Raw genomic sequence first — 15,221 nt, forward strand, 5'->3', positions numbered from 1 at the left:
GTAACAATAAAACCAGTTCTTGGGATAGCTTCACTACATCTTTTTCTCTCCTCTAGATTCTTCGGGAATTTATAAATTGATATTTTTGTTGTAGTTGAGTATTGATATTTTTGTTGTAGTTGTAATTGATATTGTAGTTGTAGTTGTATAAATTGATATTTTTGTTGTAGTTGAGATAGTTTGACTTGCAAAGAGATACACAGCATTTTAAAGGCATTTTAATTATTAAAAAAGCTAACCGTTAGTTTGACAATATTATTACCTTACAATGTAATGCCTTGAACCTTACAAGGTTATCGTCTTGAAGTTGCGCTATCTAATTTATAAACCAATCAAATTTTAAAGATTTATTAAAAAAGTGTGAACACAAACTTTCGTCTAATGTTAAAAGATGAAAATGTAAACACAGTATTAGGAATTGGCCTTCAGTTTATCAACTTTGTTGCGCGATGTCAAGGCCTGTTATTATAGAAGGCCGTGGTTACACATAATATAATATTCTGAAACTAATAAACAAACATCTAAATTTCTATAAATAAATTTATTCTTTGATAATTGCCTTCATATCCTATCTTATTTTCAAATCATAATCTATTATGGTATTATTTATATAACATATCACAACAATATTATTAAATTTGTGATGTTTAAATATCATATGAACATTCTCTAACATGTTCATATGATATTTGAATATAGTTCTTGAGTATATTATCTGCAAACAATTGACTGATGCAAGTTCAAATGTTGTCAAAAACCAAGCATGCATGCATGGGACACTGCAGTGTCCCACAAAGAAACGCTGGTTTGAAAGTCAAATTTTCTTTATTAAAAAAAATTATTAAAATAGGGGGAAGATAGGGAGGTTTCTGTAACTTTTTTTAGGCTCCAAAACTTTTAACTTTATATATAATAAGGTTCATAAAACTTAAGGGACCTACGAAGTACATTGAGGAACAAAAACAGGATAATTACAGAAACTTTTCAATTTTTAATCTGGAGTACCACAGTGTTATTGGGAATAAAGTCCAGTATTCAAAGTAATATGATCTAAAGTAATATATAAATTAAATAAAATGCTTTAAAATGCATGCAGTTATACATATAACTCCTGATAGTTAACTATATGTATAACTAGTTATACATAAAATTTATTATATAAACTTATTTTTAAAGGTTATGCTTGAACAAATTAGTACCAATTAATTCAAATTCAAGATTTAGTTCAAGTTCTTATTTGTTCATTGTTTTTTCGCTATTTTATATTTATTTGTTCAAATTTGTTAACTAGTACTAATTCTTACTACAGTAAGAATATTTATCATTGTTGAACGTGATTTTATTAGTAACTTAATTTTACTTTCAACATATTTTGACAACACCCTTTACATTTTAAATGATGACAGCTTTACTTTTCTATTGATGTTAAATTTATTACGTTTCAATAACTCAGATTGAATTTAAACTGAATTATTGTAAGCTTTGTAAGGGTTTGTTGTATATCAAATGGTGTTGTAAATAAAGTAAAAATAATATATATATATATATATATATATATATATATATATATATATATATATATATATATATATATATATATATATATATATATATATATATATATATATATATAGTATTTAGGCTATGGGATCATCCATAAATGATGCCAGTAGATAGAGGAGCAGCGTGAGTTTAACAATAATTGACAATGGGGAGGGGATGTTGAGACCAAAAGAATGTCAATTAAAAAATTAAATTAAAAAAAAAGTAAAATATTTTATTTAAAAAAAAGTAAAACAATTTATGCTAACTATGAGCAGGTTTTAGAGGTATTTACACCAACAATGTGGTCTAAAAACTTCTTACTTTTGTTGCTTAAAACTGTAGAGGATCATAGGAAAAACAATCTAAATTCAGAAATTAGCTTGCTTATCTAAAGAACAATTTATGTTGTTTTTTTTTACTTTCAGTACTGTTGAGAATAAATGTATAATTGAACCAGAAAAAAATTGATGGTATATGCATTTTTTTTATATTATATTAACAATTCAGATATACCATCATAATATGATAACAAAAACTGACAACATTTTCAATGGGAGATGGCAAAAAATTGACTGAGTTTGATAAAGGGTGAAGGTGTTCAATAAACGGGTCATCATCTAACATCATTATGCATAGATGACCCTATGATTTAGGTAAAAAAAGTAATCAATTTGCATTATTTCTCATTTAAAATATATATATATATATATATATATATATATATATATATATATATATATATATATATATATATATATGTATATACATATATATACATACATATATATATATATATATATATATATATATATATATATATATATATATATATGTATATACATATATATACATACATACATATATATATATATATATATATATATATATATATATATATATATATATATATATATATATATATATATATATATATATATATATATGTTATATATATATATATATATATATATATGTATATACATATATATATGTATATATATGTATATACATATATATACATATATATAATATATATATATATATGTATATATATATATATATATGTATATATATATATATATATATATATATATATATATATATATATATATATATACATATATAATTTTTACTTTATTTACAACACCATTTGATATACAACAAACCCCTACAAAGCTTACAATAATTCAGTTAAGATTCAATCTGAGTTATTGAAACGTAATAAATTTAACATCAATAGAAAAGTAAAGCTGTCATCATTTAAAATATAAAGGGTGTCAAAATATGTTGAAAATAAAATTGAGTTACTAATAAAATCACATTCAACAATGATAAACATTCTTACTGTAGTAAAAAATAGTACTAACTGATAAATTTGAACAAATAAATATAAAATTAACAAAAACAATGAATAAATAAGAACTTTAACTTGAACTTTAACTAAATTTTGAATTTGAATTAATTGGTACTAATTTGTTCAAGCATAACCTTAAAAAATAAGTTTTTATAACAAATTATATGTATAACTAGTTATACATATAGTTAACTATCAGGAGTTATATGTATAACTATATGCATTTTAAAGCATATTATTTTATTTAAACATTACTTTAGATCATATTACTTTGAAAACTGGACCCAGAGGCTTTATTCCCAATAACACTGTGGTACTCCAAATTAAAAATTGAAGTTTCTGTAAATATCCTGTTTTTGTTCCTCAATGTAGTTCATAAGTGCCTTAAGGACCTTATTATATCTAAAGTTAAAAGTTTTGGAGCATAAAAAAAGTTACAGAAACCCATCTCCATCCTATTTTTTCTTTTTTTAATAAAGAAAATTGGAATTCTTTGACTTTCAAACCTGCATTTCTTTGTGGGACACTGCAGTGTCCCATGCATGCAAGATTGGTTTTTGACAACATTTCAACTTGCATCAGTTAATTGTTTGCAAATAATTTACTCAAAATCTAAATTCAAATAACTATTATATTATCCTAATAATACGTCTATTTGCACAAATCTTATTTCTATAAAAAAAGATAAACATTATTCGTGGTACTTACATACTTGCTTGCCATTCTCTATATTAATATAAATTATTTTCACACAATATAAACGTAACGCAATGCAATGTCGATTTAAAAATTCTTTTTTTAGTTTTTTTTTAAAAGTTTTTTTTTTAGTTTCCAACTTTCAAATTAATTCCCATGCAAATCCCACAGGAAACCCACGTGGGATTTCCCAAGTGTGTAAATACCATATGGTTCCCACATGTAACCCATGTGGGATTACCCACATGGGTTTAAGGTGACAAATTTCCATACGGATACCACATGGGAAAATCCGTCCCACGTAAATCCCATCAATCCCACACGGAACCCACACGGAACCCACGCGGAACCCATGTGGGACGCGGTTTTATTTTTCCCTGGGTTATTAAAGGAATTGCTTCAGATTCAAAAATTGCATCATAAAAATTTCTAACTTTGTTATCGTCATTGTAGTCAAAACAATTCATATTAAAATCACTAATTAGAAAGTTTTTTTCTTTTCCTTGTTACCTTTCGCAATAACTTTTTGCTATAAAAACATGCTCAAGTTCTCGCTCACGCCATCTGGCGGTCGATAACAACAGCTAATTAAAATGTTCGTTCATTAATAATCTCAATTGTTAATATTTCTCCATCGCCTTCAGAAACGCAAAGATCATTTCTACAAGACTTTCTTTAAAATCGCGTAGGTCATTTTCTATGCTCAAGAATTTCGATTTGTTAGTGTCTACTTCTTTTTCAATTTTATCTAATCGATTAGTGAGTATTTTTAAATTTGCACAATTTATACCAGTAAAATTTTTTTCTTGATCTTTTAACAGGCGCTCCGTTTCTTTTAAAATACTCTTTTTTTGTTCTTCGAGTTTGTTTGTAATTAATTTCTCTATATTTTTCAATGTAATTTCCATTGTTTCTTCTTTTACTTTATTATGATCAAGTTTTTTTTCTTTTATTAAATTCAAATCAGAAACAATTCTGTTCAAATTTACCAAAAAAATAAAACAAAAAATTTGTCAGAAAACAACAATCAGAAAACGAAAACTTTCAACAGCTGAATTTTTTGAACAACTTTACAACCAGAAAACAACAACCAAAAAACAACAACTTTCAAACAACTTCAACAACTGAATATATTGAATTATGAATATATTGACTATGTTCTTTATTCTTTTTTCTTTGGTGATTGCTTTGATAACCACGGATTAAAAGAAAAGTAAAATGACAGGAGATGTATGTAATTCAAATGTATGTAAATTAAGATGTATGTAATTTAAGCTTTAAGAAAAAAAAAAGTTTTTTACTTTTTTTTTTTCTGTGCATTATTGTTTTTTTAATTATTAGTTTGAAGAAATGAGAGAATTTTTACAAAAAGTTATAGGACATTGGGATAGTTTTACTATTATCAGGCATTTAAATTAAAAAATGAATTTAAGAAAATGTAAAACTTTTTTTGCAAGTTACATCTACTAACTTTGCAACTAAGACAGTACTTAAAACCCTTTTGATTGGTTTCATGCAAAATCAGAAGAGCGTTACTTCTTAATTGAAAAAGTTTTGAAAAAATAAAGTTAAAACATAAAGAGCGCCAAGTAGAGTTGAAATCAAATAAAATTCAGTGTTGAAAATAAAACAGCAACTCAAAGCAGGGACAAAAGGAAGGAATCTCTGAAAGAGCAAATATTGTAAATGAATTTAATTACATGATCTTGTTATAAAAGGTAGGATCACTTTAAAGTTTTATAAAAGGTAGGATCGCGTTAAAGTTTTATAAAAGGTAGGATCACTTTAAAGTTTTTTTACTATTATTAATTGGTAAATTTGTTATTATTTAAATATAAACAAATATTGATAATCAAATGATGACCAAATTTTTATATTGACATTTTACTTTTACTTTTTATTTTACTTGCAGAAAAATCACGATTAAATGCTTCTACGATTAAACGCTTCTACGATTAAATGCTTCTACGATTAAATGCTTCTACGATTGTGATACAATTTAAACAAACAAAAAAAAAGGTTAATGATGATTTTAAATTCGTTGTTTGCTTTTTTCTTAATTTTCATTTTGTGTATTTTTACATTTGCATTAATTGTATTTTTTTCCATAAAAGCTGCAATTTGTTAACTAATGTAAATTTTTATCTTTATTTTTGTTTTTTTAATATTTTGTGTTCATATTAAATGCTAAAATCTTTATAACAGTCTTTATAAAGTCCGTAGAATTAAAAATTCAAAGTCTAGGTAACAAAAAATTAATATATATAATTAAAGTACAAGCAAAAGTATCTGATAGAAGATCCTAATGATCTTATCCCCAAAATGATCTTATTGCCAGAATAATGATCTTATCTCCAGTACCTTTTTTCAAAAACATGTATTACAATACCAGAAAAAAAATATTTACATTGAATCATAAAGTTTCATTATATATTGTATATTTAAAAGTATTTAAAAATATAAAATAAAATAAAAATTTTAAATAATTTTAATTGAGAAAATGAAATTTTTTAACTTATTTTTGAAGACTGGAAGAGTAATCAAAAAATCAAAATTTGGTATAACTACCCTATTCCATAGATGTGGCGCACGATATAAAATACAAAATTAATTAAATCTTGTTTTACAAAGCGGTTCATTTACAAAATTATTATTTCTTAAGGCTTATATGTTTATGGGTATCAAATTAAATAAATCTTTAAAAACTAAACGGGCATAAATTGTTTTTACACATATAAATGAAACATAAAACATTAAATACATTTAATTCTTATACGTTGAGTATTCTCGTTTCCATAAAATATTCTAGTATGCACAGTGTTAAAAAAATTGCCAAAATGAAAAAAAAAATGTGTTTAATATAGGTTTAATGGTAATAGGTGTTTTCATACTTATGAAGCTTTAATAAAATGATATTTGTTATTCATTAGCTTTTAAATATAATAAATAAAATTTGTTATTCATTAGCTTTTAAAGTTTATATAACCTCTTAAAGATAAAATTTTTATTTTGATTTGTAAATTTTAAAACAAAAATTAATTAAAAATATAAGTTTCTACTCATAATTTGTAAACTGTTTTATAAATTAAAGCTATATGCGCTATTATTTTTTTAGATATAGATAGATTTTTTATTTTTAAACAACAGAACTTTGCTGCAAGTTTTTTGCTTGTTAGTAAGAAATTTTATTTAACTTTGAAGTTCATGTGTTTTTGTATGTCTTTTGAATGCAAATTTTTACTTTCTTTAGTTAATTAAAAAAAGCTCCAAAATCCTCCGGTCTGAAAATACTTTTAAATCTTTATTAAGTATATATATAACAATTTAAAATTGGTTAGAGCCTCAACAAAGTACCACCTTGTCTAAAAAATAACTTTTAGACATCAGAAGGGGTGGTGCTAGCATTTTTTGGTCTTCAAGATATCTAGCTTCGAGACATTGAGCAAGCTCCAAACATTTATATGTCTATACTTATGTCAAATAAGGATGCTTTGCAAAAATTTGCGATGATTGGAGCCTGGGAACAAAAAAATCCCAAAATTTTAGCCCTTCCCCTTGCCCCAAACGTGAGAGCAACAAGTTGATGAAACAATTTTTGAACTATTTTCAACTAGACTTATATTCATCGATAAAATTTAAATTTCATAGTAAAATATTTAAGCGTTCAAAAAATATGACCATATAAAGTTTAAACACCCTCAATTTGAGGGGGTTGCAAATTTTATATAGTCATAATTTTTGAACGTTGAGAAATTATATTATGAAACTTAAAATACAATTAAAAAAAGTTTTCTTTTGATCAAAAATATATTTAGAAGTTCCAAATATGTTACTTAAAGCTAATTTAGTATTATTTAATAAAAAAAAGTTTAACACAAAAATAAACAACCTGACCCACTCCCAGCGGGCACACGACGTTGGAGTAACGTTGAAATAACGTTGATTGACGTTGATCGACATTGATCAACGTTATTTCAACGTTATTCCAACGTAGTGTGCCCGCTGGGACTGTGGTATATGAGAATCGATTTGCAAAATTTATTAAACGCATTGAGTGTTTCTGACGGCGGTAAAGACGTTTTAACTTACTTTTGCCTTTACTACCTCTGGCAGTAATTGCATAATTTGTATAACTGAGAACAAATGAGTAATAAAGTTAAACATTTTTTTAAACTTTTATTTATTTAAATATATTCTGGTCTTGTATAAGATTCCAATACTTTTAGACACTTTTGCGCAAATGAAATTAATGTGTTGTTTCCATGCGAAGTTCTCGTCAAGAAAAACACCTAATAATATTGTTACTAAATCTCTTTTTAGTTCAACTTGATCAATAAAAATTTGCGGTATATTTGTCGGCAAGAAACATTTTTTGGAGAGGGAACGAAAGAGAGCTTATTTTGTTTTGTTTATGTTTAAAATTAATTTGAAAGAATTTGATATTTTTTGAAAAATATGTAATTTATACTTTCTGCAGTTCATCATTCATAGTCGAAAAGAGCTGCTAAATATTATTATTAGGGAGAAACAAATTGGTATCTTCTGCAAACATGGTACTTAAAAAAATTTTTGTATAATAGATTATTGAAGTTTTACTTATTTCTTAGGCATTTCAAAATTCAAATAAAACTACTTACTCAGCAAAAACTCTGACAAATCGAAAAGGCTCTTGTTATTAAAACGAAAGTTAAAATTTTTATAGTTTTATAGTTTTATATTTTACTAGGGAAACAAGCCCTGAGATTTTTACATATTTTTAGATATCTATAAATGTAAATGAACTTATTTACTCTGAAAATTTGGAAAAGCTTTTTTTCTTTTACTAAGGTTAATTTTCATGGGTTTTACAGGGCTTTAATTGCTTTTGATCCAATTGCCCGAGACGGAAGAAGCGAGTCCTGGAATCCTTTTCATAAAAACAGTTAGTAAAATTAAATGTTTGAATCTTAACAAAAAATAATTTACATAATTACTTTAATAAAACATTTTTGCATAGATGGCATTTGAAAATTAAATATTTTATCAAGATTTGGTGCAATATATCCTTTAAGAAAATTAAGCAAATCTTCACGAGTTATTGCGCCAAACATAAATTGTCATAACTCGGAAACCATTTATCAAAATTAAAAAAAAATTTACTTATTCTCATTATTTACATAGTTTTGCATAAATTATATCCGAAAATAACGATGACAAAAAAGCTGCTCAGTAACTCGTCAATTACAACCAAGTATTTTCAATAATTTTTAAGTAAATTTTTTAATATTTTAATGAAACTTTTCCTCATGAGGTCATAAAAATGAGAAAGAAAAAACAAAATGATTGTTAATGGATTATATTATTTGCTATTAATTATTCGCTTTTAAAATGCAAAAAAAAAAAAGCGAAAACTTGATTACTAAATTTAGAATAAAACAGGTCTGTAGGAACAAAAATTATATTGGAGGGGGAGGAGGAAAGGAGGGGAAGGCAGTGCCGGATTAAAACTTACTCATTAGTTTTAAAGATCTTTTTTTTTTTAAAGTCATTTTTTCAGTCAATTTTTATCGAAATTATTTATTTGAAAAATTATTGGGGGAAGGGGGCAAATATCCCAACTGACCCCCGATTGCTACAGGCCTGTAAATTAAGTTACTTAAAATAAAATGCTAAATAAGAATACTACGGTAATCGAATTACGAAATGCAATTTGATAGTTATGAAACGTGGTTCGTCATTAATGGCATAATAGGAAGAGAAAAGATAAATTCACCATCTCTATAAAAACTATTATCAACAACATCATCTAGATGGACATCTCTATCAAAAAAAACTATTATTTTATATATTATCAACAACATCATCTATTATTTTATATATTATAACAAAATATTATAACAAAAACTATTATTTTATATATTATCAACAACATCATCTAGATGGACATCTCTATCAAAAAAAACTATTATATTATATAAAACCCTAACCCTTAACAACACTGGCATATTCTGTAAAATATTCTCGGAAGAACTATTCCGTAAAATCTTAGTCATAGTATTTAACTAATCTGGAAACGCGGGCCGTTTTCTATAGATCTTGAACTTTATGGTGTGACCGGACTGAGAGTGCATCAAATGTTTTTAAAATGACTTTTTGTAGCGCAGACTTTGAAAATTTGAATGAATTCGATGCTGTTTTAGCTGCTACTGAGTTGCCATTTGTTGGAGACAGACCTCAATTTTAGTTCAAACAGTAGTAGTTCAATTTTAGTTCAAACAGTAGTAGACTACCTAATTTAATTTATCCTAACCAAAGTAAAGAAAGAATGTTTATGTGTTTGTTTTGCAAGAAACGATGTATATCATAATTTGTGTCTCGTCACCTCAACGCCAAGGATAAGTTTACTGATAAACATTTATTAAAGAATAAAATAAAGCAAAGATTAATTTTCATCTTGTTAGGTTTTAAAATTATTTAATCTAGATTGCAGGTAGGCTTGCTTCAGATAAATGGTACTCTGCTAAAAGTTGAATTTAAAAATTTAAAATCAAGTATAAATATTTCAAGTATTTCATTAGAAGAAGTCATTACAGCTTAGTTCCTAGTAAAAATGTAACTGATTCATTTGATGGAAATGCTGAAATTTTGTACCGCTGATTCTACAAAATATTTTCTGGAAAAACAATTTCTTTTTAAAACTGTACTTTTCATTCATGCTTTCAAAAATTGTATTTTTCTTTCATGTTTTGAAGTAGCAAATCTTATATCTCTTTTATCAATGATATTATAACGTTTAAGCGTGTATCCCACTACATTACTAAACAAAACATTCCATTATAACCTAGTGGGAATGTTTTTAGTACCTCTAATTTTACAATTGGTTTTAGTTCTAACGTGTCTAAGTTGTATCTTGAGCAGTGTTTATCTTATTTGCTTGCTGCTAAATATGCATGATCATCTAACACTTCATATACAAGTTTGTAGATTTTGCATTGCAAAAGATAACCTAAAAGCTTTCAAGATTTAAAAATGTCAAATTAAATTGAAATATAATGAACATCATTTAAAAAACACCCTCTACTTTGGAACAAGAACATTAAAGTAAAAGTGAGATGACTTCAACCTACTAAAACGGCTATTTTCATTGCCACATATTTTTGAAAAATATTATTGGTATATAATTAGCTCCTAGAGTAGTAAAATAAATACTTCATGTATATCTAATAGTTTTATGATGTAGTAACTTTATAATAATACAAGATTGAATAATAAAAGTAATATAATTGTCATTTTAATTTTAAAATAATAATGACAACACTACTATTTTACATATATATTATACAAATTAAAAGGTATTTAAAAAAAACTAAAAAAAATTTTAGTTTTTTTTATATCGTTATTATTGAAGCCAAAGTCATTAATAGATTGGTTATCCTTGCAAGCACTAAGTGGTTGTTAGTGTCCAAAATAATTTTCAAATAAGCTATTCCATTATGTAATAAAATTTTTAATACAGCAAAAACTTATTACTTAGGCAGCAAGTTTAACACTTTTTAATAAATATTTTGTCAACGTTATATGCTCAAAAGTTTAGGTAAAATACAAAAGCCACATTCTATGTCTTCATAGAATATATAATCAATGTGGTTCCACAGTATAAACTTACCATCCTTTCATATATCTTTTTTTTTCTGTATGTTTTAAGTTGGATAAATCATATTTAAATAAGACAGTAACAAGTTGTCTTATTTTAATGTGGTGGATTAGGTAAAAAGGAATCATTTAAAATGCCTTTTCAACAACTTGCGATTTGCAGAGACATCATCGCAAGTTACAAGCAACAACTTTTATGAAATTTAGTTTACAAATTTTGATTGCTTTCTAAAGCAAAAGAAACGCTTGTCGTGCAGTGGCACCAGTTGAAAAAGTCAGCTAGATTAGTCAAGTGTATCATAATACACTGTAGCTGACTTTGAAACTAGATAATTAACATGAAATATCTTATTTTAGTTGAAGATAACCTTTGATTTTGAGATATTATTTTTCTGCATTCAACAAAATAGATATTATATTATAGTTTAAACTTAAAATCAAGGTTTGAAATAAAATTCTTTAGCTGAATAGAATTCTGCTATCTTCTTTTAATACATTGTAATTTTTTTTTAATTAAATATTGTTTGATTTATGTATGTTAGTGATGCAATATTTGGTAGCAGACTTTTACATCACCTTTTGCATCAAGTATATATTTTTTACTTGCTATCATGTAAATTGCAATGCAGCATAATAAAAACAAAAATTTAAATACGAACTTTTGATTTTAATTTAAGAAGCTTTGATATACTAGCTACTTTTTAAAGTATTTATTAAAATCCTAATTTTTTTTTTACTAAATAAGTTTTTTACTGTAAAAATGTTTTTCTATCTTAATAAAAATGGAAAAACATTTTTACAGTAATAAGTGCTTATAAACCGTCTAAAATGATAAAATTGTACCTGATTTTTCGTTTGTTTCCAGATGAGATACCAACATAATATAAAGAGTGATATATAAATTATCAACTAATCCAGCTAAGTAAACTTTATATAGAATATAGAGTTTATTAAACTCTAGTAGCTAACATTTTAAATAAATAAACTCTGAATATATGATACTAAGTATTTATACCCATATACATCCATCAAGTTATAGTCGATTAAATGTTTGCATCTATAACATATTTTCATATAGCATATAACTTAAATGCTTATATGATATAAGCTATATGGTTTGAATATGCATATTCATACCACAAAAACCTGTCACGTAGCTACATTTATCAACAGTTGATGTTTTTATTTTATGTTATATTTATCATTTTTATTTGGAATACGAAATACATATGCAATCCAAAATAATAACTTGAAACTGAATCACCAAAACAAACACAATTTGCTCCAGCCATTTCGATATTTATCTCAGAATATATGCAATGACATCGCAAATGGTGGACGCTTTTTTCAAACGGTTGAAAATAACTTTTTGTAAGGAAAAAAGTAAAAGGGAGAAGAAAACATTTATAAATTTAACAAAAATAAAATCAACAAAAAAGAATAATAAATAAACGTTTTAAAAGAAAAAAGAAAAAGAAATATCTGAAAGAAAATAAGTAAAAAGTAATGAAAATATAAGTTAAAAAAAAACGTTAATGAATGAAATATATAAAAAGAATGGCAAAGAAAGAAAAAAAAACAATTTAAACTTCGGAACCACGATCGGCAAATCAAAATTTTTTTAATTTTTTCATATATTTCTTTAGTTTTCTTTCATATATTTCTTTAGTTTTCTTCCATATATTTCTTTGGATTATTTATTTTATTATTTATTTATTTTTTTTCAGTTTTTTGGCGTATATAGTTTTACTTATTATTTTTTGTTAGTCATTTATTTATTTTTAATTATTATTTATTTTTAATGATATATAAATTTTTTATACAGTTATATATTATTTGTTTTTATTTTCATTTTACCCATTTATTACATATGTTTTATTCTACCGTGTATTATTATTTTTTTTAATCTTAAGTTTTTTTTTTGTTTTTTTTTGCCAAAGGTAATTTTTTGTTTTGTTTGTAATGTTTGTTGTAACTTTTTATTTTTTTTTATTTTCTCAGTGTTTTTCTGTTTATATTGTATTTATTTATTTGGTCATAATATTTGCAATATATTTTGATTATTATATTATAAAAACCATGATTAAATTAATATGTTTACTAAATCTTTATAATTTTTTTTAGCAATAGTCGTTTTTATGTCATCGTTTGTTGTTACGTTTTGTCAGTTTATTACTGTTTGTAACTGTAACTTTGTAAGTAAAAACGATTGCTGTATGAAAAGTAATACCGATTTATTTAAATTATTATAACTACTTTATTTTTATTATTGTTATAATTGTTGTTATTATTATTACTATTATTATTGTTATTACTATAATTAATATTATTATTACTAAGATTAATTGTATATAAATAAACTATTTTTTTAAAGGTATTTACTTGAGATTAGTATTTCAATACTATTTGTAAATAGCCGTGAAAATTTATTTTCAGAATATATATGATTGATTGATTGATTGATTGATGCATCTTAACTATAGCGAAATGTAATGTTTACAATTTGATGCACTCTAAAGTAGACTGAGCACTAGTATAGGGAGGAAGTTAAGTGTTATAAGAAAACGGCCCGCGTTTCCAGACTAGTTAAATACTATGAATTTGGTAAAATGTTCTCGGAAGAACGCAATATTTTTCAAATATTGGTTTTTCAATTCATTCAAGTTCAATTAAAAACTACCTTTATTTAAGTAAATAAATTCATTTAAAAAGAATTTTAAGGTAAATTGTGCTCTTTAAAAAAAATGGCACCAGATTTACATGAAGTATCTAGTTGTATATTTCTTGCAAACAAAATCATTTCTAATCTATATACTAAAGCGCTCAATAACCTCTGAGATTTTTTCGGATTTAGATGAGCACAAGTAAAACCTCTATACAAATGTAATGATTAATTGCACAATACTGACTATATCCAATCTTTCTGTATTTTCAAAAATCTTCAAAAGTGTAAATTATAATAACATCAACTACTCCTTCACTTAAAACTATTTATTTTACCCAAATCAGTTTGGATTATAAAAAACTCTTCAACTTAATAGCATAAAATTATTGAAAAGTTTAAGCAAATAACTGAAAGATTTTAACAAAACAAATTTACTTAAAAGTATTTATGGACTTATAAAAAGCATATGCTACAGATGACTATTGCAACCTCTTAGTGGACTTATAGATAAATAAAGTACTTTGGAATAATTACTTGATTAAAATCATAACAATAAAAAACAATATGCGCTTACTGTTTTAAGTATTAAATATCTTATTTGGAATTCCCCAAGGATTTTTTCTTAGTCCACTTCTATTATTAGTTCATATAAATGATTTTTGTAAAGGATTCTTAAAACTGAATTCAGTAAAGCACTCTTAAAACTAAATTCTTAAAATTAAATTGCTGATAATAGTAACCTATTTTATACAAGCAAATAATAGATCGAAGGACTACACTTAGATATGTATATGATAAATTATGTATGACAAACTATGATAGACAATGTCTGAACTAAATAAAGTAAATACATGGTTTAGGCTAACACTCTCACTTAACGTTGAAAAAACTAACCATAAACTGTTTCATAAAAAAAAAATATCAAGAAAATCTTTCCCTTAAGTTGTCTGATATTATTGTAAATGGTTAGTCTTATAATGGCTTGTTTTTTAGGTAATAAAAAACAAGACGTTATAAGATTATAAAGTATTCTTGCTAATAAACATTTATTCTGGCTTGGTCAAATAAATTCCAATATAACACACCGAAATTGTTGGCATAATCATATAATAATAAATTGGCTTTTGAACGAACATTTTTTTTCGGATGAAATTTGAAATCTGGCAATGAATTTTAATTTTTCTTTAACACAAAATTGAAAAAAAAGGAGTCTAATTCTTGGGAAAGGTTCTTAAGTTTAAAGTCGGGTATTTCGGGTATATCTCTTGCACCCTGAAAAAAAAGTATTTTGGTATTTTTGATAAAGTTTTTGATTTTGATTAGGGTTGC

The 15,221-nt window shown here is 24.9% G+C and overlaps 1 long non-coding RNA gene across 1 annotated transcript in view; it reads left to right on the top strand.

Annotated features, from left to right (window-relative positions):
- Positions 1 to 15,221, top strand: part of LOC136087318 (uncharacterized) — a 78,277-nt gene that overhangs the window by 42,898 nt on the left and 20,158 nt on the right. The window contains exon 3 of the long non-coding RNA XR_010641716.1: positions 5,508 to 5,614. This is a non-coding gene — a long non-coding RNA (uncharacterized LOC136087318). The remainder of the gene's footprint in view (positions 1 to 5,507; positions 5,615 to 15,221) is intronic.

The sequence above is a fragment of the Hydra vulgaris genome, chromosome 11 (assembly GCF_038396675.1).
Source record: "Hydra vulgaris chromosome 11, alternate assembly HydraT2T_AEP".
In the NCBI taxonomy this organism is placed as follows: domain Eukaryota; kingdom Metazoa; phylum Cnidaria; class Hydrozoa; order Anthoathecata; family Hydridae; genus Hydra; species Hydra vulgaris.